Below are 24253 nucleotides of genomic sequence, written 5' to 3' on the forward strand. Positions count from 1 at the left end.
ACATAGTAGAAGAGGTTGGAAAGAAGGCAGAAGTCCATTGAATTAAACCTTTAAAGATCCTACTTGATTTACAATAGAGAAGCTCCAATTGAGCTTAAATTACTTTAAATTCTATTAAAAATGTGACCCATTTAACTCAAGCAATCATATCCCTGAATTCTGTTTCCATCCAGAAATGTATCTAAGCCATTTTTAAATGTATGCAAGGTATTTGCATTCTCTACATCTTTAGGCAATGAGTTCCACAATTTAATATAACAGTAAAAAAATCTCCTTTCCTCCACCCTAAAATTTGGAACTCTAGTTACAAACAATTGCCTTGGAATAAACAGAGCTTCTAGTGCATTGTACACCCATTCTTAGGGTCCGTTTCCATTGAGCCTTAATTAGGTTTGCGTGCGCTCGCAAACCATTAAATATGATGTCTAAAGCAATATCGTTCACCAACTGTTTCCAATGGCCCGATATAACTCAATTTCGGCAACCGGACTCCGGCTGCCGAAAACATTTTAGTGTCCCAAAGAAAGTATCAGAAGCCGCTAATCTTTAAATAATACCAGGTTTCCAATGACCGTGCAAACTGTTAATACACTGTCAGAGGCTGCCGCTACATTAACAAAAATTACACTCAGCTCAACTAGGTGTAAAATAGGAAAAAAGGTGCTTTTGAGACTTTTCCCATTGAAATTTAACCCGCCTCCTAAAAATAAACCTGACACGTCAAAACCCCTCTATCCGTCATCCCACCACACATCGCAACTTATAATAAATGTATTAACACTAAACCACCAAACCCCACATCGCAACTAACAATAAAATGTATTAACCTCTAGTCCGCCATTCACCTACATCGCAAAGTACCTATTTGACTATTAACCTCTAGTCCGCCATACACCAACATCGCAAAGTACCTATTTAAGTGATTAACCCCTAATCCGCCAATCCCCCACAATGCAATCTACATATTTAAACTATTAACTCCTAATCTGCCAGCCCCCACAACGCAATCTACCTATTTAAACTATTAACCTCTAAACCGCCATCCCCCACAACGCAAATAACTAATCTAATCAATAAGCCCCCTAACCTAACACCCCCTAAATTAGCCCCATTACATAAAGTTAAAATAAAAAATCCTAACATTAATTTAAAAATAAAACCTAAGATTAAATTACAATAATTAAAACTAAAATTACAAAAAATAAAAAAAGTCTACAATTACAGAAAAAATAAACCAAATTATCAAAAATAAGAAAAATGTAAACCTAATCTAATACCCCTATAAAAATATAAAAGCCCCCCTAAAATAAAAACATCCCTAATCTAAAACTAAACTACCAATAGCCCTTAAAATGGCCTTTTGTAGCGCATTGCCATAAAGCGATCAGCTCTTTTACCTAAAAATACAAATGAACCCCTAAAAGTAAACCCCCAACCCCCCCATAATAAAAAAACTAACACTAAAAAAATCCTAAGCTACCCATTGCCCCTAAAGGGGCATTTGTATGGGTATTGCCTTTAACAGGGCAATCAAACTCTTTTGCAGCCCATTAAAATAACAAAGTCCTAATCTAAAAAAAAACCCAGCCAAAAAAATAAAAATAAAACCTAGTCTAACCCCCAAATAGGTACTCACCGTTCCTGAAGTCCGTCAGAGAAGGTCTTCTTCCAGGTGCTGAAGCATGGGCGTCCGCAGGCAGGGGCAAGAGGGGGCAGATGCCCCCCTGGACTTTTGCCCCTTACTATAGTCAAACATAAGCAACCACCACTGTTCTCTCTCCTGCTTATGCCCGTGCACACCCTATCTGGGGCCAGCTCACAGCTTGATATAATCCGCACAGATAGTTTTCTGAATCAGGAAACCTGGCTGCCTGTGCGCTATCCAGGAACTGCCTGCGCGCTGTCCATCAACCACTCATGCAGTATAACAGAGCTAATGATGGTGTGTGGGCTGTTAATTAGAGGATTAAAAGCAGGTAAAGTGCCTGTAAACATTTTTTTTTTGGGAGGAGGAGCAACAATAATAGCAGAAATATTGTAGCACAATACACAGGGCAGGGGGGTAGATAGCTGTACTAGGATCTCTAGGCTGTTTAAATTTGTGTGCACACAGGATTTTTGTTTTGCTTGGTCCCTGCTTTGAGTTCAGGTTACATTCCTGACTGCTGTGGGTGAAGATCTGGAGACTTGTGTGAGAAAAGATAAGCAGATGCTGTAGTGTCAGAAACCCTTCCTCTATTACTTGTAGCTGGGCATCTGTTGGTAAGTTATGGTAGTTCTGTGCTTTCTATATATGCAAAACTGGCTGATCTTTTTAAAATTCTGCTCAGCATTTACACTGGGTATGTGTAAGGAATCATGTAGACATACAAACACAGGCTCTAAATGAAGCATATTTCCCAAATATGTTTATTAAATAAAATGAAGCAATATACATATTAGTGAATGTTTTCCTTAGTACTTTGTGTTATTGTGTGTTTGCATAAATATATGTTTATGAGCATGTGTGTATATGTTCACATGTGTGCGTGTATGTATATATATATATATATATATATATATATATATATATATATATATATATATATATATATATATATATATATATATATATATATATATATATACAGGGAGTGCAGAATTATTAGGCAAATGAGTATTTTGACCACATCATCCTCTTTATGCATGTTGTCTTACTCCAAGCTGTATAGGCTCAAAAGCCTACTACCAATTAAGCATATTAGGTGATGTGCATCTCTGTAATGAGAAGGGGTGTGGTCTAATGACATCAACACCCTATATCAGGTGTGCATAATTATTAGGCAACTTCCTTTCCTTTGGCAAAATCGGTCAAAAGAAGGATTTGACAGGCTCAGAAAAGTCAAAAATAGTGAGATATCTTGCAGAGGGATGCAGCACTCTTAAAATTGCAAAGCTTCTGAAGCGTGATCATCGAACAATCAAGCGTTTCATTCAAAATAGTCAACAGGGTCGCAAGAAGCGTGTGGAAAAACCAAGGCGCAAAATAACTGCCCATTAACTGAGAAAAGTCAAGCGTGCAGCTGCCAAGATGCCACTTGCCACCAGTTTGGCCATATTTGGCCAGTTTATGCAACATCACTGGAGTGCCCAAAAGCACAAGGTGTGTAATACTCAGAGACATGGCCAAGGTAAGAAAGGCTGAAAGATGACCACCACTGAACAAGACACACAAGCTGAAACGTCAAGACTGGGCCAAGAAATATCTCAAGACTGATTTTTCTAAGGTTTTATGGACTGATGAAATGAGAGTGAGTCTTGATGGGCCAGATGGATGGGCCCGTGGCTGGATTGGTAAAGGGCAGAGAGCTCCAGTCCGACTCAGACGCCAGCAAGGTGGAGGTGGAGTACTGGTTTGGGCTGGTATCATCAAAGATGAGCTTGTGGGTCCTTTTCGGGTTGAGGATGGAGTCAAGCTCAACTCCCAGTCCTACTGCCAGTTTCTGGAAGACACCTTCTTCAAGCAGTGGTACAGGAAGAAGTCTGCATCCTTCAAGAAACACATGATTTTCATGCAGGACAATGCTCCATCACACGCGTCCAAGTACTCCACAGCGTGGCTGGCAAGAAAGGGTATAAAAGAAGAAAATCTAATGACATGGCCTCCTTGTTCACCTGATCTGAACCCCATTGAGAACCTGTGGTCCATCATCAAATGTGAGATTTACAAGGAGGGAAAACAGTACACCTCTCTGAACAGTGTCTGGGAGGCTGTGGTTGCTGCTGCACGCAATGTTGATGGTGAACAGATCAAAACACTGACAGAATCCATGGATGGCAGGCTTTTGAGTGTCCTTGCAAAGAAAGGTGGCTATATTGGTCACTGATTTGTTTTTGTTTTGTTTTTGAATGTCAGAAATGTATATTTGTGAATGTTGAGATGTTATATTGGTTTCACTGGTAAAAATAAATAATTGAAATGGGTATATATTTGTTTTTTGTTAAGTTGCCTAATAATTATGCACAGTAATAGTCACCTGCACACACAGATATCCCCCTAAAATAGCTAAAACTAAAAACAAACTAAAAACTACTTCCAAAAAATATTCAGCTTTGATATTAATGAGTTTTTTGGGTTCATTGAGAACATGGTTGTTGTTCAATAATAAAATTAATCCTCAAAAATACAACTTGCCTAATAATTCTGCACTCCCTGTATATATATATATAATGTGCATGGACATGTGTATAGGTATGTTTAGCGTTTTGTTACAGGTGTGTATGCAGGGGTGTGTTTGTTGTTTCAGGTGTGTATGCAGGGGTGTGTTTGTTGTTTCATGTGTGTATAGGGTGTGCTGGTTCATGTGTGTGTGTGTTTTTATTATGTGTGTATGCAGTTGTGTGTGTGTGTTGTTTCATGTGTGTAAGGGGTGTGCTGTTTCATGTGTGTATGTAGGTGTGTGTGTTATTTAATGTGTGTATGCAGAAGTGTGTGTGTGCTATTTAATGTGTATATGCAGGGGTGTGTGTGTTGTTTCATGTGTTTGTGGGATGTGCTGTTTCATGTGTGCATGCAGGTGTGTGTGTTGTTCCATGAGTTTATGCAGGGGTGTGTGTGTGTGGTGTTCCATGAGTTTATGCAGGGGTGTGTGTGTGTTGTTTCATGTGTGTATGCAGGGGTGTGTGTGAGTGTGTTGTTTCATGTGTGTATGCAGGGGTGTGTGTGTTGTTCCATGAGTTTATGCAGGGGTGTGTGTGTGTTGTTCCATGAGTTTATGCAGGGGTGTGTGTCTGTTGTTTCATGTGTGTATGCACGGGTGTGTGTGTTGTTCCATGAGTGTATGCAGGGATTTGTGTGTTTTTTAATGTGTTTGTGGGATGTGCTGTTTCATATGTGTATGCAGGTGTGTGTGAGTTGTTCCATGAGTTTATACAGGGGTGTGCATGTGTTGTTTCATGAGTTTATGCAGGTGTGTGTGTGTGTTGTTTCATGTGTAAATGCAGGGGTGTGTGTGTGTTGTTTCATGTGTGTATGCAGGGGTGTGTGTGTTGTTCCATGAGTTTATGCAGGGGTGTGTGTATTGTTCCATGAGTTTATGCAGGGGTGTGTGTGTGTTGTTCCATGAGTTTATGCAGGGGGGGGGTGTGTGTGTTGTTTCATGTGTGTATGTATGGGTGTGTCGTTTCATGTGTGTATCTGCAGCATCATGAAGATCTGTGTTCGGCTGGAGTGACCAACCTAGAGCTAAGTGCCCAAAATGCAGTCCCTAAGTACTTATCTGATCCCACAACCCATTTTACGTTACTCCTCTATCAGTCACCAATTACAATAGAGATAATTCCGTCTTTCTAAATTGCCAATATTTGATGGCACCTGCCAGAGCAAGCACTATCTTATAAGTAAATGAAAACATTAATACCACATGCTGCCTATGCACCCACGAGTCACCAATGAGCCAATGTGTTTTTTGTCTCTCATGTGTACAACAAGCAGCTTTCTCTTGTTGCACACATTGCAACTAATATTTTTAATTATTGGGGGTTTTCTTACCCCCCTCTGGAAAAATTTCTGCGGACGCCCATGCGCTGAATGTCTTCTTCCAGACGGCGACATCTTCATCCAGCGCGGGGACCTCTTCTATCTTCATCCAGGGCGAAGGCGGCGTGGAGCGGAGGTGACTGCGGAACAGGACCGGCGACCGCTGAGCCATCCAGTGTGGAGGTTCCTCTTCGTACGATCGTTGCCGCACACTGAAGCTTGAATGCAAGGTACCCATTTTATATTGAGGTACCGTTGCATTCCTATTGGCTGATATTTTCAAATCAGCCAATAGGATGAGAGCTAATGAAATCCTATTGGCTGATTTTATATGCTATCAATTTCCTTAAATCACTGAACTTTGCTTATTAAAATTAAAAGTCTTGGTTGAACCCTTGTAACACTGCTTATGGGAAGTGATTTAAAATGTGTTCATGTTATGATCACTGTTACCCAAATGTTCTTTGACTTCTATTTTTGATATTATTTCTGTATTGTTCTATAATATAGCTATATTTCTAGTTGACTCCTATATTAATTGTGTCATTGTTATCTTTGAAAGTATTTAAAATGTATCTCCATTAGCTGTATTGCTAGTTTCATTGGCCCAGATTATGTTGGGGTAGTTAAAATCTCCTATATTACAATACTGGTATTGTTAACAGCCTTTCCTATTTGTATTAGCAGTTGAGTTTCTTCCATGTCACAAATGTTCAGGAGCTTGTAGCATATATCTAGAAATAATGTTTTACTCCCGCGATGGCAAACCTATGGCACGAATGCCACAGCGGCACTCAGAGGCCAGTCTGTTGGCACACAAGCCATAACTCTGCAAACATCGCCTATTGTTTTCAAGGGACTTGTATGGTCTGTAGAGCGTGGCAGGCCCGCACACAAACTACGAAGGCGGAGCATCAAAGTAGTAACTCAGCCTGCCAAATTCCACTACCCTCACCAGGAAGTGTGCGCCAACAGTGAAAGCACTGGTGGATGGAAAGAGCAAAACAGCAGCAGCAGCTGAGGAAGTAAGATTCTGGGAAGCGACAGACTGACCGGGTAATTCAGCCCTTGAGAGGCGGCTAGTCTTTCATTTTAATATAATTTGTTGTTTAGTTTCTTGTTTGCTAGTGTGTCTCTCTGCTGATGTAATTTAAAGCGGTTCTCTTGTCTTGCTGATGTAGCCCTATTGCACTGTAAAGCAATGTTCCAGGGTATAAGCTCCTGACAGGTGATTTGTGCTACGCCAGCAGTCTCATTTAGGACTGTTTATGACTGTGGTACCCAATGTACACTTCTGAGGGTCAGCTTCTATTTTTAATAGTGTGCTAATATATGTTTTTCTTGTACATTTGTTGTATATTTGTTGGTGTGGCTATTACTGCTCTATCTAAAAAAAAAAAGTCAACCATTATCTCATTGCTTATTGTGAAAGACTACTGTTTTTAGGATTACAATTATTTTTTTTTACTATTTAACATAGCTGCTTAAGTGTTCTCTCTTTCTCTTTATATATATGCAAATTACTCCTCCTATTGTATTACCCTCCTAATTAAAGTATAACCCTCTAAGTTAACTGTCCAGTTATGTGAATAATCCTACCAGGTTTCAGCTATGCTGATAATAATAATAATAATCTTCCCCTTCTACTGATAAGAATTCCAGCTCCCCCATTTTACCTGTCTTGATTCTTGCATTTGCTGTCATACATTTAATTGTCACATGCTTTCTGCTGCTACTTGGTGCTCTTTCCTTAAAAACTTTGTAATGTGGGGGGCGTGTCTGAACTGTGATCTGAAATGGTTGCACTCTCTAAGAGCTCTGATTGAACTCCGGATAAACCGCCGATTACTGGAGATACTTAACAGCAATATTGATCCAGCAACTTACTATTGGGTCACCAAGTCTAGTAGCATATATACAAACTTGATATTTACTGTATTATTGAAGTTTGAGCCCTAGATCGGACGACAAAGGCCTATGGCAGCGGCCGTGACTATGCAGCGCTACCCCCTCAGCACACTGATGTGACCCGATCTAACTGTCCTTTCTGACTTTTAATAACATTCTACTGGCCAGATTCAATTCCTCAACACAAAATAAGAAGCAATAGGGGAACATATTAACAGCGGAGTAACATAGCCAAGATGGCCGACGCATGGGAACAAAATCTACAGCAGCACCTCAATCAATTCTTTGGAAATATTGAAAAAATATTGCAGCAACTGTTAGATAAGGCGCCTTTTGAATTCCTGATGGGTTGATATACTGATGAAGGTGCAGGACCTACACCAAGTAAAATTCCAGCAACAGACACATACAGGGGCGCTTATACAACAATGAAAGCAAATAATTAGAATCCTGACCTGGAGAGATTTCAACAAGTTCGATTCAACATCGGCATGTCAAGAAAATCAAATCCTCACACAAAGGGCACCTCAGCGGTGAACACCACAGCCACTAACGCTACAAACACGTCAGCCAAATACCGGCACCAAAAGGACCAAAGCATGACATTCAATCCAACCTATAACATCACCAGAATAGTAACAAGGCCTAATCCAGATGATCACAACGGCCCATACACTTCAAAACTCCGTAAATAGCCTGTATCACATCCATCGGAGAAAGACTTTGTTGGCAACCACAACCTAGAAGATAAAAACGCAATGGCACACTAATATAGTTACTGTTCCTAACTAATGCTCTCAGAACTGATATGTTTAACCACCTAGTGTTTGAGGTGTATCACGGTTTGTATGTTAGTTTGTTATATAGCAATGTGTTTCTAATATGTTAGGCATAGTTACGTCATGATAAAACCTTAAAAAATGCTACAGCTAAATGACGCACAATATAAATGCCATCCTAATATGTGTTGCATAGATAGATCTGCTAGATTGAGATAGGAATCACCACGTTAATACAACTTAAATCTGTACACGGCAGGACTTGTCTTTCTGCCTGTTTATTATTGGTTTTGCAAGCTTCTTCATGGTATTAGCTATAACATCTGTGTAACATGAACCGCCATCTTTCTAAGATTTTTCAGTTTCTGAGTGTCCTTATGGGGTTAGTGGGGGGCCCCGAAGGAGTAACCTTCCTATTAAAAAACATAAAATGGCGATTATTAATACCATGGAACTATGGCAACTACATGTTTGTCTAATAAACTGTGGTAGTCCCCCTCCTGACCAGCGGCCTAGGTTACGGGTGGGACAAAGTCTTGTTAAGACAATAATATATGTTATATGCTCAGATGAAGACCAAACATGCTGCTAATGCAAGTAAGAGCATCAGTGAGGGAAATAATATAATTTACACCATCTCAAAATAGCAGACAAAGATTAATTAACAGACTTATAGCAAAATATTGCATATTGCAAAATGTTTATTCAGTCTCAATTCAGTGGCTTTATTAATTTTTACTCACCCTTTAAAACTATACCTATAATAAGAGTTGATTAAGTATGACCGCTAACTCATGAAACAATATACTTAAACTTGTACCAATGTAATTTTATACCACATTTTTCTATTGCTTAAATCCCGACATCCCAATTATGAGAGGAATTGCCAAACAGGACATTAAATATTTGTTAACCCTTTATAGACTAGTTCAGTTCTAGTCATCATATCTTACCTATTTAATAACCTTTCTCATACATAAGGTCGCCAAGGTAGTGCTGAGTTTAAACTAGTTCTTTAAGGACACATGTACTAAACTACCCCTATACCATATTCATTACACACCATTAACAGATCCAAAAGTGGTCTACCCAATATGGAACTCTGAACCCAATAAGTGCATGTCATTTATGCATTCCTTTTCCTGCTTTGATTCTATTATAACATTTTTATGACAAAGCGTGCATTTACGAATACTGTATACTGACTTTATGTTTGTAAACTCTTTTTTTAAAAATAAAAAAAAAATTAAAAAAAAATTTGTAATGTGACAATTCTTAAGTGTACCCTTTATCCTTTCTTTTGGGCTAGGAAATAGTTCTTTAGGCCACTGAATATGAGATTAGCAATACAATACCTTCAATTAGATTTTTTATTGTACTCCACTATTTTTGTGTAGTGCTAAAAAGTTACAGAGGTTGCATTTTAGTTGATCCGACTTTGCTGTTACTATTTTTGCTTTTCCACAAGCAGACTTTCTACACAGGCTACACACAGATTTTATTACAAGGCAAGATACTAATATTTTGTTTAATCTCACCTTTATTGCTCTAGACAGCTTTTAAGGAGCAAAGAAATATAATAACCTTTCATAACACATAAAAAAAAAATTGTAATTCAGATAGATCATGCAATTTTAAGCAACTTTGTAATGTACTCCTATTATCATTTTTTTTCATTCTCTTGCTATCTTTATTTAAAAAAGAAGGCATCTAAGCTATTTTTTTGGTTGAGGACCCTGGACAGTACTTGTTTATTGGTGGGTGAATTTATCCACCAATAAGCAAGAACAACCCAGGTAGTTCACCAAAAATGGGCCAGCATCTAAATTTACATTCTTACATTTCAAATAAAGATTCCAAGAGAATGAAGAAAATATGATAATAGGAGTAAATTAGAAAGTTGCTTAAAATTGCATGCTCTATCTGAATCACAATAGAAAAAAATTGGGTTCAGTGTCCCTTTAAGCGGACAGTAGGACCAATCAGACCAGTTCAGAGTCCAATAAGATAACAAACAAATGGAGGGGTGCTTCATGTGCGTAGCAATCGGTATCGTCAAGAAGTGTTGGTAAAAACAATAGAAAGGGTACGCACATTTAGCAGAAGCACCCTTATGTGCTTGTGGAAGCCGGATGATAGATTGAGGTATATCAGCTCACCCACTCCCAGACAAAGCACATCATGCTGTATATAAACACTCTACCAAACTGCTTATCATAAAAGTGTTATTAATAAAAACAAATTTAAAAAAAACAAACCATAGAGTGTTAAGGGGCATACACAATGCTCCCTTTTTAATGCAACATGTTTCTCGGCCCTTGTCAAATGGCCATTTCATTAGGCATATCAGACACAGTAGTTACAGTCCATTTTAAATACAGCATGATCCAATCAAATTCATCGTTGAGTATACAAAAATTGTGTCTCCTAATTGAGACTTATTAAGTTGAGGCATTATATAAATTAAACACATTTCATAATAAATATAACCCACACCTAGTGGCAATCATGATACATCCTAATTATATGCAATATATAGTATTTTTCAATAACGGCATAGCATAAGTTAGATATGTACTCGTATGCATCATACATTGCTGTTGTGTGTGCCGCGCATTACTTGTTCTCTATTACTTAGAGTTAAGAATTCAGTATTTAATCATTTAGGCCTAGATTTGGAGTTCGGCGGTAGCCGTCAAAACCAGCGTTAGAGGCTCCTAACGATGGTTTTGGGCGCCCGCTGGTATTTGGAGTCAGTGATTAAAGGGTCTAACGCTCACTTTTCAGCCGCGACTTTTCCATACCGCAGATCCCCCTACGCCATTTGCGTAGCCTATCTTTTCAATGGGATCTTTCTAACGCTGGTATTTAGAGTCGTTTCTGAAGTGAGCGTTAGAGCTCTAACGACAAGATTCCAGCCGCCTGAAAATAGCAGGAGTTAAGAGCTTTCTGGCTAACGCCGGTTCATAAAGCTCTTAACTACTGTACCCTAAAGTACACTAACACCCATAAACTACTGATGTACCCCTAAACCGAGCTCCCCCCACATCGCCGCCACTCGATTAAAATTTTTAACCCCTAATCTGCCGACCGCCACCTACGTTATACTTATGTACCCCTAATCTGCTGCCCCTAACCCCGCCGACCCCTATATTATATTTCTTAACCCCTAACTTGCCCCCCACAACGTCGCCGCAAGCTACTTAAAATAATTAACCCCTAATCTTCCGACCGCAAATCGCCGCCACCTACGTTATCCCTATGTACCCCTAATCTGCTACCCCTAACACCGCCGACCCCTATATTATATTTATTAACCCCTAATCTGCCCCCCTCAACGTCGCCGACACCTGCCTACACTTATTAACTCCTAATCTGCCGAGCGGACCTGAGCGCTACTATAATAAAGTTATTAGCCCCTAATCCGCCTCACTAACCCTATCATAAATAGTATTAACCCCTAATCTGCCCTCCCTAACATCGCCGACACCTACCTTCAATTATTAACCCCTAATCTTCCGATCGGAGCTCACCGCTATTCTAATAAATGTATTAACCCCTAAAGCTAAGTCTAACCCTAACACTAACACCCCCCTAACTTAAATATAATTTACATCTTACGAAATAAATTAACTCTTATTAAATAAATTAATCCTATTTAAAGCTAAATACTTACCTGTAAAATAAACCCTAATATAGCTACAATATAAATTATAATTATATTATAGCTATTTTAGGATTAATATTTATTTTACAGGCAACTTTGTAATTATTTTAACCAGGTACAATAGCTATTAAATAGTTAAGAACTATTTAATAGTTACCTAGTTAAAATAATTACAAATTTACCTGTAAAATAAATCCTAACCTAAGATATAATTAAACCTAACACTACCCTATCAATAAAATAATTAAATAAACTACCTACAATTACCTACAATTAACCTAACACTACACTATCAATAAATTAATTAAACACAATTGCTACAAATAAATACAATTAAATAAACTATCTAAAGTACAAAAAATAAAAAAGAACTAAGTTACAGAAAATAAAAAAATATTTACAAACATTAGAAAAATATTACAACAATTTTAAACTAATTACACCTACTCTAAGCCCCCTAATAAAATAACAAAGCCCCCCAAAATAAAAAATTCCCTACCCTATTCTAAATTAAAAAAGTTACAAGCTCTTTTACCTTACCAGCCCTGAACAGGGCCCTTTGCGGGGCATGCCCCAAGAAGTTCAGCTCTTTTGCCTGTAAAAAAAAACATACAATACCCCCCCCCCAACATTACAACCCACCACCCACATACCCCTAATCTAACCCAAACCCCCCTTAAATAAACCTAACACTAAGCCCCTGAAGATCTTCCTACCTTGTCTTCACCATCCAGGTATCACCGATCCGTCCTGGCTCCAAGATCTTCATCCAACCCAAGGGGGGGTTGGCGATCCATAATCCGGTGCTGAAGAGGTCCAGAAGAGGCTCCAAAGTCTTCCTCCTATCCGGCAAGAAGAGGACATCCGGACCGGCAAACATCTTCTCCAAGCGGCATCTTCGATCTTCTTCCATCCAGTGCGGAGCGGGTCCATCTTGAAGCAGGCGACGCGGATCCATCCTCTTCTTCCGATGTCTCCCGACTAATGACGGTTCCTTTAAGGGACGTCATCCAAGATGGCGTCCCTCGAATTCCGATTGGCTGATAGGATTCTATCAGCCAATCGGAATTAAGGTAGGAATTTTCTGATTGGCTGATGGAATCAGCCAATCAGAATCTAGTTCAATCCGATTGGCCGATCCAATCAGCCAATCAGATTGAGCTCGCATTCTATTGGCTGATCGGAACAGCCAATAGAATGCGAGCTCAATCTGATTGGCTGATTGGATCAGCCAATCGGATTGAACTTGATTCTGATTGGCTGATTCCATCAGCCAATCAGAAAATTCCTACCTTAATTCCGATTGGCTGATAGAATCCTATCAGCCAATCGGAATTCGAGGGACGCCATCTTGGATGACGTCCCTTAAAGGAACCGTCATTAGTCGGGAGACATCGGAAGAAGAGGATGGATCCGCGTCGCCTGCTTCAAGATGGACCCGCTCCGCACCGGATGGAAGAAGATCGAAGATGCCGCTTGGAGAAGATGTTTGCCGGTCCGGATGTCCTCTTCTTGCCGGATAGGAGGAAGACTTTGGAGCCTCTTCTGGACCTCTTCAGCACCGGATTATGGATCGCCAACCCCCCCTTGGGTTGGATGAAGATCTTGGAGCCAGGACGGATCGGTGATACCTGGATGGTGAAGACAAGGTAGGAAGATCTTCAGGGGCTTAGTGTTAGGTTTATTTAAGGGGGGTTTGGGTTAGATTAGGGGTATGTGGGTGGTGGGTTGTAATGTTGGGGGGGGGGGTATTGTATGTTTTTTTTTACAGGCAAAAGAGCTGAACTTCTTGGGGCATGCCCCGCAAAGGGCCCTGTTCAGGGCTGGTAAGGTAAAAGAGCTTGTAACTTTTTTAATTTAGAATAGGGTAGGGAATTTTTTATTTTGGGGGGCTTTGTTATTTTATTAGGGGGCTTAGAGTAGGTGTAATTAGTTTAAAATTGTTGTAATATTTTTCTTATGTTTGTAAATATTTTTTTATTTTCTGTAACTTAGTTCTTTTTTATTTTTTGTACTTTAGATAGTTTATTTAATTGTATTTATTTGTAGCAATTGTGTTTAATTAATTTATTGATAGTGTAGTGTTAGGTTAATTGTAGGTAATTGTAGGTAGTTTATTTAATTATTTTATTGATAGGGTAGTGTTAGGTTTAATTATATCTTAGGTTAGGATTTATTTTACATGTAAATTTGTTATTATTTTAACTAGGTAACTATTAAATAGTTCTTAACTATTTAATAGCTATTGTACCTGGTTAAAATAATTACAAAGTTGCCTGTAAAATAAATATTAATCCTAAAATAGCTATAATATAATTATAATTTATATTGTAGCTATATTAGGGTTTATTTTACAGGTAAGTATTTAGCTTTAAATAGGAATAATTTATTTAATAAGAGTTAATTTATTTCGTAAGATGTAAATTATATTTAAGTTAGGGGGGTGTTAGTGTTAGGGTTAGACTTAGCTTTAGGGGTTAATACATTTATTAGAATAGCGGTGAGCTCCGGTCGTCAGATTAGGGGTTAATAATTGAAGTTAGGTGTCGGCGATGTTAGGGAGGGCAGATTAGGGGTTAATACTATTTATGATAGGGTTAGTGAGGCGGATTAGGGGTTAATAACTTTATTATAGTAGCGCTCAGGTCCGCTCGGCAGATTAGGGGTTAATAAGTGTAGGTAGGTGTCGGCGACGTTGTGGGGGGCAGGTTAGGGGTTAATAAATATAATATAGGGGTCTGCGGTGTTAGGGGCAGCAGATTAGGGGTACATAGGGATAACGTTGGTTGCGGCGGTGTACGGAGCGGCAGATTAGGGGTTAATAATAATATGCAGGGGTCAGCGATAGCGGGGGCGGCAGATTAGGGGTTAATAAGTGTAAGGTTAGGGGTGTTTAGACTCGGGGTACATGTTAGAGTGTTAGGTGCAGACGTAGGAAGTGTTTCCCCATAGGAAACAATGGGGCTGCGTTAGGAGCTGAACGCTGCTTTTTTTGCAGGTGTAAGGTTTTTTTTCAGCTCAAACAGCCCCATTGTTTCCTATGGGGGAATCGTGCACGAGCACGTTTTTGAGGCCGGCCGCGTCCGTAAGCAACTCTGGTATCGAGAGTTGCATTTGCGGTAAAAATGCTCTACGCTCCTTTTTTGGAGCCTAACGCAGCATTTGATTAAACTCTCGATACCAGAGTTAAATTTATGGTGCGGCCAGAAAAAAGCCCGCGGAGCGTTAGCAGCCCTTTTACCGCCGAACTCCAAATCTAGGCCTTAATATTTTTCTGTTAGTCTTTTCAGTTTCTTTTCTGTCTTCACTATTACAAATGTCTTATTTCTATCATTTTTGCCTATAATTTCATATTTTCATATCTTTTTCATTGTTATCCTTACTGTGCCTTCTTTCTTTTCTTTTCTTGCTGCCATTGGCCTAGATTACAATTGGAGAGTTACTGATAGTATATACTGTACATATACACACATATTTAAGTCTTTCCCAGTACAAATAATCATCCTTTTGTCTTTTTTAACATGGGTGTGATCTTGGAAACACAAGACTGAAAAATAAAACCTGTGGTTCTTGCTCATGGAATTGAAATGTGTAGGATTTCCGGGACCAACCACAAAAGAACATTTTTATCATGTTAGGATATTTCCACTTACTGCATTGAAATACCACTTCTAAATCAAGAAGTGTAAATAAAAATATATAAATCAAAGATAATACAGTTCCGCTTTATTTTGATTAAATCGAATATGGCAACTTAACAGACCATAACTTTTAGTAATCCTGGTAAACAGGAAATCTAATATACTTACTTAGTATGCTTGTTCAATGTTTGATTATATGCTTACTTGTAGTCTTATAATATCACATTGTTTTATCTTTGATTTGCATGGCTTTGGTGCACTTTAGTTTTATTTTTAAATCTCTATTCCTTGCATTTACCTTCATATGGTTGCACCTAATGTACAAATATATCTAAAACATTCTACGCAGAATGATACCATGTGCAGTTTTTTACAGGCACTTTAATCACAGACATTTACTTTAAAATATGCATAAGACAAGCTCTTAAATAAAATGTGTTCCTTTAGATAGAGCACTAATGTTTTCTATACATGCTTTTATCAGTAATAAATTAACAACATTAACCAAAATATTAACTGAAAATGTATTTATGAAGATTACATTTTGTATTTAAAATACAATTTTCTGAGTGATTTAATAAAATTATTACATAACTTGTGTGTACCTTAAGCAAAATACACTTGATATGCATATGTGAAATATTTAAATAAACACAGTGCTTTTTTGGCTGTACTCATTGTCTGATATATTGTGCTCAGTATCTATTACATACATTGACATAAACTGACATACATTAAACCATTTAGATACATTTTTAGAAGAAATTGGGATTGTTCTCAAAGCAATATCAGTGCTTATTAGGCGATTGTGCTGAAAGTGTAATTCGTTTGGTAGAATGAGTAGTACTGTGGACATTCATTTGGACAATCGAATGTGGATAAGAATGAAAATCCATTAAAATTAGGTAATCAAATGTTATTTCCGGTTTTCGAATGTGACTTTCGTTTTCGAATGTTCATAATTAGATCAAATATCCACATTCGAAATTTCAAATGTAATATTCGATTTAACTAATACTATTTAGAAGTTCAATAGTTCATGGTAGTAAATTTATTAAATTGATACATAACAGATACAAATATATCGATTCTAATGTTTGTATTTTGAATATTGCATAACTTGAATATTACATTTAAAGAGCATTAGAAATACTTTTACAAATATATTCATTCGATTTTTTCAAATTTGAATATTGCATAATTTGAATCAAATTATTAAACAAAATTCCAATCAAATATTATATTTAAAGAAAGCTTTAGAAATACTATTACATTAAACAAATGTTAAAATGTTGTACAAACATTTGAAATTCAAAACAAATTAATGGGTTAAAAATGTAAAACTTTTCTCCATCCCTATTGCTTATGTGTCCATGTGCCCAGCGCCAGCTTTTTATAACATCTATCCAACAACCATATTACAATTACTTTATTCAGTGAGTGTTCACACAACAAGCAAACATTAGTTACTATTATATTATTGAGATTTACAAAACTCCAATACAAAAATTAGCCATTCAATACTACCTATATATAATTGTTAGGCCTGGCTTGGTATTTTCCTGAGCTGACTGTCAGAAGATAACTTGTAAATAATGTAAGGACTGAGAACAGCTTTTCTCTGACTGTTTGTATGAGTTCCCAATTGAAGTAGAACAGATTTTCCTGTTATATACTTATGGGACATATTTAAAATTTAACTTTTTATTATTATTACTAAAAAAATTGAGACTTATTAAAATTCTAAAACACATATACACATGCCTGTCCCCCATTTGACATAAATCCTACATAGACAGTATATATGGACCGGACCTTTTATTGTGTATCATAGATTAGCACAATCTAGGTGATTATCCCCATTGCACAGTGTACTGCGAATAAAAAGATCCCTGTCTAACAGTAAGCCAAAAAAGGCTCTATGCTTTTGCAGTACCCCTGTGTAATTATTTAACAAAGCTGGGTATCCGTGCTACATCTACTAGAAAAATAGCTATGAAGCTTCAATCCAATACGAAGTAACCACAGTTACGAAACAACAATTACTCAAACATATTATAATACCAGCAAAGGGCAGTACGAGCACCTTACTGCATCTACTAGAAAACTAATTATGTGGTTACAATCCGGTACAAAGTATCTGAAGTTACGATAGAACAATTAATCAGTCTTTTCTTTGGGTAAATATGGCATCCATCAATTTAATGGAAGATTTTCTCAGTAGAGAGAAAAACCGACAAGCTAATATTAATAAAACCTTTGCTAATATTGGTATTGAGGGCAATCTCCCAACGGATATTGATGATTGGGAACTGGGCTTAAAAAGACTAGGGGAACTAATCATAAAACACAGAAACACAAAATGTATGTAAGTACTCAGATACAAAAAATATGTAGGGGGCGCCCTTGAGAGCACACTCTATGATTTGAGCAGATTTGATTGCTTTTAATTACTCTCTATATAGACATATACTCTCTATATAGACATATATATCACTACATATAATGATATAGTATGTATATAGATAGATGATATTTCACCATATAGTGCACCTATAGGTGTAAGAGTGTAATAGATAGATTAAATACTATACAATATATATAATAGCAGGTGAGTACAATATATATTCCAATAATGGTATATAATAGGCACTATACTAATCCAGGAACTATATGAAGTTAGACAACAGATATGGATATCAATGATATAAATGATTAGATAATGTCCTTTGTGTGGATCTTGATAGTAGATTTACAGAGGCAGCAATCTGTGATGGTCCAGGCCAGGATCCAATTACAGCAATCTATAACAACAAACAAGACAGATGCGCCACATGGCCCAATATTGTTGGTTCCAAAGATATTTGAATATTGCTATATAGTTGCACTCACATGTGGTGAAGCACCTCAATTGGTGCAAATGACACAGTCTGGGATCTATAACAGTCACCCAGCAGACCGACCTCCCGATTTGTAGCAGGGTCTGTGTGAGATCAATTCAGTCACCCAACAGACTTAATACCATGGCATACAGCATTCAATAGTCCTCTTGATGGTCAAAGGTCAGTCATATCCTCAGATAATATCCAATTCAAAGGCAGCAAGTGTTTTTAGTATAAGTAAAATCACTTTAATGAAATATATAAAAGAATTGCGACGCGTTTCTCAGTCTCAGACTGTTTCCTCAGGCATAATGAAATGGTTTACAAACACTTGCTATATATACCTAACCAAACCAATTAACTAATTACATGTACATGGTTTTATTTTATCTAAATATTGAAAGTTATGATGTGTAATGTTTGATAATTGTGTTTACATTTGTTGAAATAATATATTAGTAACTAGGGTGCTGATGATGTCATAGAGTACTCTCACAACAAGTGTTATCAATTATGTTAATTGGTTTGGTTAGGTATATATAACAAGTGTTTGTAAACCATTTCATTATGCCTGAGGAAACAGTCTGAGACTGAGAAACGCGTCGCAATTCTTTTATATATTTTATTAAAGTGATTTTACTTATACTAAAAACACTTGCTGCCTTTGAATTGGTTATTATCTGAGGATATGACTGACCTTTGACCATCAAGAGTACTATTGAATGCTGTATGCCATGGTATTAAGTCTGTTGGGTGACTGAATTGATCCCAGCCTGTCCCTATAGCATCATTGGAGATGCTCCACCAAATGTGAGTTTATTTTTTTATATAACTATTTGTTGTGACACCACTCTAGTCAAACAATACTAGGCCATATAGGCTATTTTGTACTTTCTATCTCACACAGACCCTGCTACAAATCGGGAGGTCGTCTGTTGGGTGACTGTTATAGATCCCAGTCTGTGTCATTTGCACCAATTGAGGTGCTTCACCACATGTGAGTGCAACAATATAGCAATATTCAAATATCTTTGGAACCAACAATATTGGGCCATGTGGTGCATCTGTCTTGTTTGTTGTTATAAAACACAGAAGATCAACGTGGAACAAGAGTGCCTATGATAGATATTTAGTTATACACATCATTCCAAGAGGTCTAAGGGTACAACTATTCCCCACTTTAAGTTTCCGTATCGAGAGCTATAGAGAACAGTGGGAACAAGCCCTAATAACCTGTTCTGAGGTACTAGTGGCAATTTTTTCTGATTATGAAAATGAGATAGTGGAAGAGTTAAATAAAGAGATATCAGAAATGAGCCTCAAATTAACCAAATTTGAAACCTTGGAGAATTTTAAAACAGCATCTAAAAAGCAAAGGGATGAGTTAGATTGTAAGGAGAATGAAATAATAAAGATAAAATGTGATAAACTAAATAGGGATATGAAAGATTTTGAGAAAGGCAGGATCTTTACCTGGAATGAAAAAAATCCCAGACGAAGAAGGAATTATTTACCCTCTAATACCAGCAAAGAATGTGAATGTGAATCATCTGCAGCAGAGGATGGTGAGGATGAAGGGACCAAAAAAACAAAAACAAGATAAAAAGAAGGGGAGGGAAGGTCAGACAGAAATTTAAGGAGCAGAAACAGATGGGGGTACAAACACAATGACAAAAACAGGGAGGACTGGTCAAAATGACCGAGATGGTAAAGAGAGACAATCTACAAATTATAAATCTTTCAAAAAAATCTTTGCTGATGCACCACAGGAATGTACTTAGTAGAGGCCTCTCATTTTCACCTACTAACAAAATGGATTTCTTTGAAGCTGTAAAAGATCTTCATTTATTTGTTAGGAAAATTGCACTTAACAAGATGTTTAGCAAACATGATGATACCGATAAAGATCATCAGGCAATTTTAGACCTGGTATCTATCTTAGAAGAGAGTAAGGGTGACATCACAAAAAGTGACGACTGGTTGACAAAATTATACAATAAATCGAAGTTTATGCCACAATGGCGACAATAGCCACAAATTGAGATATATCTAAGAGTGGTAATACAAGAACTTTTAAAAATCCAAAGTAATGATTGTCATAACTTAAGTGATGAAGAGAAAAAGGCCCTAAAGGAAATACAGAATTGGCAAGATGTAGTGATAAAACCATCACACAAGGGTGGCAACATTGTGATATGGCCATAGATATGTACATAAAAGAGGCATTAAGGCAATTGGGGTACATGCAGTGTTATAAAAAGTTATGGGGAAATCCAACAGGAGATTTCTTATCTCAATATAAGACACTCATAAATAATAAACATTCCTCAGAGATTTTGGTCCATATTGACATGATAGCATCACGCAGTTGCTGCAGATTTGTCGGCTACACATTCATGATGCAAATCTCCCGTTCCACCACATCCCAAAGGTGCTCTATTGGATTGAGATCTGGGGACTGTGGAAACTATTGGAGTACAGTGAACTTATTGTCATTTTGAAGAAACCAATTTGAGATGATTTGAGCTTTGTGACATGGTGCATTATCCTTCAGGAAGTAGCCATTAGAAGATTGGTACACTGTAGTCATAAAGGGATGGACATGGTCAGCCACAATACTCAGGTAGGCCATGGTGTTTAAACATTGCTCAATTGGTACTAAGGGGCCCAAAGTGTGCCAAGAAAATATCCTCCACACAATTACACTACCAGCCTAAAACATTGATACAAGGCAGGATGGATCCATTCTTTCATGTCGTTTATGCCAAATTCTGACCCTACCATCTGAATGTTGCAGCTAAAATCGAGACTCATCAGATCAGGCAACGTTTTTCCAATTTTCTATTGTCCAATTTTGGTGAACCTGTGTGAATTGTAGCCTCAGTTTCCTGTTCATAGCTGACAGGAGTGGCACCCGGAGGGGTCTTCTGCTGCTGTAGCCCATTTGCTTCAAAGTTCTATGTGTTCTGCTTTCAGAGATGATATTCTGCATACCTTGGTTGTAACGAGTGGTTATTTGTGTTACTGTTGCCTTTCTATCATCTTGAACCAGTCTGCCCATTCTCCTCTGACATCAACAAGGCATTGTTGTCCTCACAAATGCCGCTCACTAGATATTTTCTCTTTTTTCTGACAATTCTCTGTAAACTCTAGAGATGGTTGTGCGTGAAAATCACAGTAGATCAGCAGTTTTTGATATACTAAGACCAGCCCATCAGGCACCAACAATCATGCCACACTCAAAGTCACTTAAATCCCTTTTCTGCCCCATTCTGATGCACGGTTTGAACTTCAGCAAGTCGTCTTAACCACATCTAGATGCCTAAATCCATTGAGTTTGAGTAATTTGTGTTACCAAGCAATTGAACAGGTATACCTAATAAAGTGGTCGATGACTGTATATATACTGTGTGTATATATATATATATATATATATATATATATATATATATATATATATATATATATATATATATATATATATATATATATATATATATATATATATATATAATCTAAGAACAAACCGTTGTTGAGGCAATGTATGTTACACCATCAGGGCAGGCTTCATGTGAGATAACACAACACATCCTAGGCAGCTATTTGGTGAAAATTTCCACTATCATTCTAAAACTGCAGACAAACAGTATTTCTCAATTTTTTGCTTGCCACTGATATACTTAAGTGTCATGTTTTACTGTGTTTTGAGCATATTTAATCATCTACATACATTTTTTATTTACTATATACTGTATATATACAGATATAGATAGGAATATCTATTTACAAATACATAGAACATACTGTATTAAAACTTTATTAAATATGAATATTGCATAAATATGTTTTTTCATGTTTCATCTATATAACTGCAAATGTATGTTTATACTGTATATGTGTACATACTGTACATTCATCTAATTTACTCCTATTATCAAATTTTCTTAGTTCTGTTGGAATGTAAGCTTAGCTTAGCTGCTGAACCAAAAATGGGCCAGCTCCTTAGCTTACATTATTGCTTTTTTTTTTTAAATAAATATAACAAGAGAACAAAGAAATGTTGATAATAGGAGTAAATTTTAAAGTTGCTTAAAATTACATCTATCTATCATGAATGTAAAATTTTGACTAGAATATCCCCCTAATTAAGATACAAACAGAAAATACATGAAATATGTACACAAAATAAAAATAAAACACAATTTTCAGAACAAAATAGCTTCTTCATGCAAAAGTTAGTACTAAGCACATTTTGAACTCTTTTGAGGGGACTGTCCTAAAGTTTTCTGAAATAATCTTGTATATTTTTACCAGGCTTCTTTCAGCACTTCCCAGAGTTCTTCTTTAGATTTAGGTTGCTTTTTATTTCTTTCTCTGTCCAGGTGACCCCATACTGCATCTATATTATTCAGGCCTGGACTCTGTGGAGGTCGTAGTGTGCTTGGGATCATTATCATGCTGAAAAATAAAACTATTCCCAATCAGGGGCGAGATTACATATGCGGCATTGCCCGCACCAGCTTCAGCTAATTTAAGACTGAATGTAGCTATCTCATATACGGCGCCGCCTACAACACATATATTATCCCTTCGCACACTGTTTTTACTCCCATAAACTAACATAGAACTGGCATCGCAAGTCAGTATCACATATTCAGCTCAAGGACTTACGCAGACAAAATGGAGAAATTTTACTCTATATTCACCTCGCCACACATAGGCAGGCGCAGCAAGCCTTGTGCTGAGTATATGAGCACCGTAACTCCCTGTAACACCAAACAACAAACGCATGCGTTAACCCCTAATCTGCCAACCCCACATCACAAAGTATCTAATTACACTATTAACCCCTAATTCCCCAACCCCCCACAAAGCAATCTACCTATTAACACTATTAACCCCTAATCTGCCAACCCCCACAACGCAATCTACCTAATAACACGATTAACCTCTAATCCGCCAACCCCCCACAATGCAATCTACCTATTAACACTATTAACCCCTAATCTGCCAAACCCCCACAACCCAATCAACCAATTAACTCTATTAAACCCTAATCCGCCAAACCCCCACAACGCAATCTACCTAATTAACCTATTAACTCCTAAACTGCCTTCCCCCACAACACATTATTAATCTAATGACTAAGCCCCCTAACCTAACACCCCCTAAATTAACCCCAATTAACTACAATTACATAAAATAAAAAAGACTACCTTTAAAAATTAATAAAAAATTACCAAAAAGAAAAAATCCTATCTTTACATAAAAAATAGATTAAATTAAAATAAAAAATCTAATATTACAAAAAGTAAAACAATCTAAGATTACAGAAAAAAATAAACTAAATTATCCAAAATAAAAATAATTAAACCTAATCTAATACCCCTATAAAAACAAAAAAACCACCCCAAAATAAAAACACCCCCTAATCTAACACTAAACTACCAATAACCCTTAAAAGTGCCTTTTGTAGGGCATTGCCCTGAAGAAATCAGCTCTTTTATATTAAAAAATACAAATTAACCCCTAACAGAATAACCCCCCCCCCCCCAAAATAAAAAACAACAACTTTTTTTAGGTTTTTCTTTTTGGTATTTACTGTAATGGTATTTTTTGTGTAACTTAGCGGGTGTGGCAGTTAGGCAGTTAACAGTGTAGTGGGATTCTTTGCGGTGGGCTACTTGGTAATTAGGGGGTTAATAGTGTAGCAGGGTGTTTTGCAGTGGGCTACTTGGAGGTTAGGAGGTTAATAGTGTAGTGGGGTAATTTGCGGTAGGGGCAGTTTAGGGGTTATTAGCGTAGGTTTTTTCAGTTTTGCACTCCACCCTTTTAAGGGCAATGAAAAAGAGCTAAAT

General features: G+C 37.2%; 1 long non-coding RNA gene across 1 annotated transcript in view; it reads right to left on the bottom strand.

Annotated features, from left to right (window-relative positions):
• The window catches only part of LOC128659406 (uncharacterized), a 124416-nt gene extending 101610 nt beyond the window's left edge, over window positions 1-22806 (bottom strand). The window contains exon 1 of the long non-coding RNA XR_008402367.1: window positions 22707-22806. This is a non-coding gene — a long non-coding RNA (uncharacterized LOC128659406). The remainder of the gene's footprint in view (window positions 1-22706) is intronic.
• Between the last annotated feature and the right edge of the window lie 1447 nt (window positions 22807-24253).

Source organism: Bombina bombina, chromosome 5 (assembly GCF_027579735.1).
Source record: "Bombina bombina isolate aBomBom1 chromosome 5, aBomBom1.pri, whole genome shotgun sequence".
Taxonomy (NCBI): domain Eukaryota; kingdom Metazoa; phylum Chordata; class Amphibia; order Anura; family Bombinatoridae; genus Bombina; species Bombina bombina.